Below are 6,190 nucleotides of genomic sequence, written 5' to 3'. Positions count from 1 at the left end.
AGCAGCGATGTCATAGTGCACAGTGGCATCACAAAAACAGCTCAGTGCAGGAAGAGAGGAAGAATACTGTGCTCGAATAAACAAGTGTCATACAATTGGTTGTTTGAAAAATGTACACCTTCAAGAGTTCCTATTCACAGTTCTTTATTCATGGTATGTGATGGGTCACCTGAATGACTTGCTGTTCTTTCTGTACCTTGACTGGATGACTGAAAGCTTCTAGAGAGCAGAATAATGACTGATTGCGCTGTTGATTCATAAATACCCAGGCTCACATACATGTGGGCACACTAACAAACAACTGTTCCCAATTTTCGGTGTGTGAACAAACACATCTCCATGCATGTGTACATAGTTGTGCATAACTGTAAATAAAGAGCGGCATGAATTTGATTGAACTGCGCTATCAATTGCAATGCTGGTGTATTTCCAGTAATGCAGGATTTACAGTATTTACTCAGCTCTATGCACAAGCTATGAGGTGGAGGTGGAATCTCTGAATAATTATGCTTGAGTTCTGCCTTTTCTGTGAAAAGTTATACAGGTTGGAGGGTGAAGATAATGCAGAATCTACTATAGCACAGGTGAATTTAGTTTACCTGTCCACTTTTGCTAGGAGTGAATAGCATATTTTGGACACAGAGATTAAGCAATGAAGAAAAAAATCCTATCCAACAATTCTTGTGATGTTTCCATTCGGGTCAAGATGGAGTGTTGCCTCCTGGGACCTATATTCTCCGTTATACACACCTCCCTATTAAAATTTTGGTTGGCCATTGATTGAATTGGGTCAGACCACCATATTTTACTCATCCAGTTCTCCAAGTTGTATGACACTTTCTGCCATATAAAGTGTTGCTTAATAGTGTTTTAATTGACTTAATATGCCAGTAAAATATTGGGTGGAGAAAAGTATTGGCCTAATTATGCACTCTGAAAACGACAGTCTGACCAAATTTAAACTACTGTGGTTCTCATGAAGTATGTGTTTCCATGATAGACTGACCTGCTGGCGTATGATATCCTACAACTGAGTGTGCTACATGCTTACATTTGAAGAAAGCACATTTTCAGTTTAATAATGTCAATTGTACAAAATGAAACATTGCGTCAACTGCATGCAACTTGCTATAGCGAAGCCCATGTATTGTATCTCAGTTTATGGACCCGACATGTACTCTTTATGTATGCAGAGGGGAGCTGCTTAAGTGGAAGCCAGTGGTCTTTGTCACAAATCAGCCCATCAGGGCACACTATCGATATGACTCTAGTTTTCTTTCAGTGAAGCAAAAATTACTCTTTCCAAAGAAAATGGAAAATATGACAAGAATATAAATGGATTGTTCTTTGACTTGATGAACCTGCTTCACCTGTGAGTCAAATCTAGTGGATTTAGCTGCCTTTCCATCACTGATAAATCAATCCACCTTATCCAGGAGCTAACTTGGCATATTTTATAAGACACATTAATCCATTTAAACGACAAGCCTGGCAACAAAGTCACCATGCTAGGTCTTACCAGTAACTTTCCTTTTCTTCCTTTTGTGGTGGAAAAGAAAAATCTCAGCGTAAAAATATCAAGTATGCTATAGTGTCAAATGGTCATCTCTACTGTATGTAGATAAAAGCACCTATATTTTCCTACCATGATAATTGGTACCTTATCATTATTTATTTATTCCCAGACAAAAACTATATTGATATGGAGTTAAAATTGTGAGTACATATCAATCATTTCTGGTGAAAACAAGACAAGGATGTTTTAATTTTCACAAATCAAACATTCAAAATTCAGGGCTAAAATTAACCTTAAGGAAATCTAGTATAGAAATGAATAGTTACGCCACCCAGACAGTCTTAAACCTATCATTTGGTGACACCATGCAATAATTGTACAATTATGATATATATTAGTGTCTGTGGTCTCAAATTAGACTGATTTTTAAAGACATATTATTCTTTCTGCCCCTCCATATATTTTACAAAATGAAATTACCCATCATACTATTAAAGTGAAATATACTATTATCACATTAAGAGACAGTTAGGACATATTTTTACCAATTAACTGACATTCCCACAGTGTTTGTTCATCACATTGGCATTTGGCTTCCATTTCAGTAAAAACTTTCCTCATAATCAAAACAGGTATAACCCTCTCTAAACATTGGCAGCATATGTTAAACGATTTGCGTTTGTTTTGAGGATAGCAAGAGGCATGTCTTGATTAATAGTTTATTTTAATAATGGGAAGAATTTATTTCCAGAATGATGCTAGCGATCAATTTTATAAGACACTGAGAACTCTGGCCCTGATCCAGTAAAACTCTTAAATAAATATATGTAATTCTAAGCATGTGAGTACTTTAGCTGGTCAGTTTCCCCCCCTATAAAATGGGGGTAGTGATACTGCCCTCCTTTGTAAAGTATTTGAGATCTACTGATAAAAAGTGTTGTATAAAAGAGCTCAGTATTATTGTTGCTCACATACTTAAAGTTATGCACATACTTTAGTACCTTGCTGAATCAGTGCCTAAAATGGGCATGGATGTGGTCAAAGAGAATTGCCATTTTGGATACAAATACATTTTTGTCAATACTGGATGTGTCTACACTGGGAAACGTTATCGTGTTTAAACATGAGTTTTAACTGCTGAGTTAGTTAATTAAATGCTAACCATGACTTTGTGGTCAGTGTAGACAAGGATAAGTTTTGGTTTAAAACCTGCTGGAACCCAGATTTAAGCATGGCTAGTTGACATAATGTTGAACACGGTTGGCCCTTTTTTACACTGAATATAGAGTTGTGGCCAGCATTATGTCAGCTAACTTGATTGTTTAAAAAGAAGTGTTTAAACATGATAACATTTTCTAATACAGACAAGTTTCTCCACAGTGTTCAGTTACTCTTTACTTACGAGCCAAAAAAAAGCCAAGAAGTGGTGGAGAAGAAATCACTATTCTCTGAACTAAAAAAATGTGTAATGTTCCCTGAATAAACACAAAGCAAGGCCCATCTTATATATGCAAGCAGTGTTAGCCTATTTCTTTTCCCACGTCAACAGACTTCAGAAGAGCAAAGTTATGCTAACACTGAATGCTTTTGGAAATCCCACTTGTAGAACTTACTGAGGATGGGTGAAGAGAAGAGAGATGCTATTAAAACACATTTGAAAACAATTTACGTGCCATTCTGACTTAATAGGGAATTTCATATTTTGGTTACAGAGTACCTAAGCTTCCAGGAGAGGCAGGTCTCTAATAGTAAAACATTATGGTCGTGTGAATTCCCTATGGGGGAGTGGGGGGAATATGCCATATGCAAAATTTGTGAATTGTCTGTCAGAAAATGATAGCCTCTAGTTAAAGAATGCCTTACCAGAAAAAAACAGCAAGAAGCTGCTGCTTACCGGCATTCAAGGTGATAATGAATCCTACATGGATATATTAAAATTTATTTTTAAAAAACCCTATAGCTCTCTAAAAACCAGACTTCAAAGCTCAATGTATTTACATTTTATAGTATGTGGTTTAATATTGAAGAATGGCTGGGGAGAGAAGACCTGTTCTTCTTTCTCTGTGGACCAATATTTTGTCTTTTTCTCCTGTTTGCCAATCGAGAGTATGAAATCACTTACTACTCTATGTAATTCATTAGGCTATGTTATTTGGTTTTTGCAGTGTTGTAGATGTTTTGGAGCAGTTGGAATGACGTTACATGCCCCCCTATTGAGCGCCCTCATACATCTTGGAATACAAACTTTGAACTTTCATCTCAATTTTGGTGTGCTTCTAAATATGAAAACACTGTACTCATTTAAAAGAAAACAGATATTTCTCCACAGGGGATCCTAGGATCCTGCTTTCAGTATTCAGCCACATGCCCGCAGTTTCCAGGTTAGAAGTCAGAATATTTCTTCTAGCGTATTTTTCTAATAATGAAAAGCTGGCAGTGTGCAATCTGCCCCCAAGTAAGGGTGTAGTGCAGAGTTGTGGTGCCCGAGGAGTAGAGCAGGGACTGAATGGTGATTCAAGGCACTACATATGGCTTAGAATGGCCAGGGATAGCCAGTGGAGAATTCCCTTTGCAGAGTGGAACTCTCCGCCCCAATGTAACCGAAGGATTTTCTGTGGCCAGGTTCAATATGGAGCTTATGCCAGTGACAGAAGTTCGAGTAGGCTCCCAGCTGTTCTAATTTCCACCAGAGCCAGGCAGGCTCAGAGAGCCAGCAACCAGCTTCCTGCAGCTGTCACTCTCTACTACGTCTTAGCATAGCTGGGACATAGAGAATTGGGACCTCAGTGTTTTTGAAAATGATTTATGAGAATCTCCATTTTGGTGAGGAAACTTGCTTTGATGTCTCATGGTTGACATTCTTACACTTAATTTTCATGGAACTCATTTTAAGCCTGTAGTAAAAGTGGCGGGAGGAGGCAACTGCTGGTGATTGCATTCAGAAACGGATTGTTTTGTAACAATAATGTAAGTGGATTAAGCTCTTCATGCTACCAGAGATAAGGGGTTATGAGTCCAGTCATCCATCAAGCTGAGGCCATGGGTAGGTGGCTGTGGCACATGCAAAAAGATCCAGATTAAAAAATATAATGGGAAAAGGTTTCATGCCTGCGATTACACTCTGATCAACACCACCTTGCACGGATCAGTGTTAAGCCCACTTTCATTAAGGAGCCTTATTAATGACAGTGAAGGAAAGGGTAAACAGCATATTAATGAAATTTGCAGATGATATTAAATGTGAGGTGTTGCAAACACCAGAGACAGTAGAGAAATAACACAAATGGGCTCAGTGAGGTTAGAAATATAGACCGGAAATGAAACAAGTCTTAACGACAACCAAAAGAGCAAGTTAAGAAACCGAAACATTAAAAAAAAAAGAGAGAGAGAAATGAGTGATACTTGCAAAAAATTAGTGCCTAAAACTGATCAAGGGATAAGAGTGAACAGCAGAGAAATGTGCGGTTTCATTGCAGTTATGGTGTCAAAAAAGTGATGGAGTCAAAAGACTTGTCATTTAAAACAGGAGAAAGCACTTGACATTTGACTCTGGGGAGGAACTCAGCATTGGCAGGACGATGAACAGGCTGATCTAATGTCTCTTTCCCTCTGTAATGTTTGCGAGGTTATATGACTTTTAAGTCCTGATGGGGGAGCTGTAAATGAAGTACCGTTACAATGAAGGAAATGTTTCCTATTCCATTCCAAAGCAAAACCTACCCCACTTTTATTACTTAAGTCCTATTGGGTAACACTTAGCAATGCTTGTTTCAAGTCCCCCACTTTTGGGGGCATAAGAATGAGTTGGGTGTTTACACTCAGCTCCTGAAGTTTTGAATAACACATGCAAATTTCAGAGGGCTTGAGACTTGATTTGGATTACCTGCAAATATTTGAATACCTAAGTGATGTGTTAAGCACCTAAGGATTCGTCACTTTCCTATGGGTGAGCATGATAGTGAACATTTAAACATGGAGCTTGGCAGATTTAAATTTCTGCTGTCTGAATTTGATACAGTACTTCCGACTGGTCAGATTTGTGGTAGGAAGCAGTTGAAAGAATCCACTGGGATTTTCAGCAGGTTACTCAATGTAAAACTCCTGTCAATTTTCAACAGCAGTACAGCATGATATTAATATGTCATAAGCATTCTTTCAGTGTCACCTGTGTATAGTGCAGGAGTGTACTTGTAGAGAGAGGTCTTCACAAAAAAAATCTTTTATCATTGTCCAATTGACAGCTTCACCTAGTGTCACTTTTTCAGAACCCCCTTTGGGAGAGCCTTTGTTTTGTTATTTGAATGAGAAATAGTAAGATCTACATGTCTTTTTAATGAGAGTTTCTACCTACGGAAATAATAAAATACTATAGTAAAAGCAGAGATAATGGATGAGGAGCTGCAACACCTCACAGCTTGATTTCTAGCTATTAAATTAGACTTTTGTGAAAACGTATTTATACAATTGGAGACACAAGATGAGTGAGGTAATATCGGTTATTGAACCAACTTCTGTTGATGAGAGGAACAAGATGTCACCACACAGAGCTGCTCTTCAGGTCTGGGGAAGGGGTGTGTGTGTGTGTGTGTGTGTGTGTGTGTGTGTGTGTGTGTGTGTGTGTGTGTGTGTGTGTGTGTGTGTGTGTGTGTGTGTGTGTGTGTGTGTGTGTGTGTG

At 38.2% G+C, this 6,190-nt stretch overlaps 1 protein-coding gene across 1 annotated transcript in view; it reads left to right on the top strand.

The window, feature by feature from the left end:
• Positions 1-6,190, top strand: part of ERBB4 (erb-b2 receptor tyrosine kinase 4) — a 981,920-nt gene that overhangs the window by 795,321 nt on the left and 180,409 nt on the right. The gene's annotated exons all lie outside the window — the stretch shown is intronic.

The sequence above is a fragment of the Mauremys mutica genome, chromosome 10 (assembly GCF_020497125.1).
Source record: "Mauremys mutica isolate MM-2020 ecotype Southern chromosome 10, ASM2049712v1, whole genome shotgun sequence".
Lineage (NCBI taxonomy): Eukaryota > Metazoa > Chordata > Testudines > Geoemydidae > Mauremys > Mauremys mutica.
This window is presented reverse-complemented; position numbering and strand designations above follow the sequence as displayed.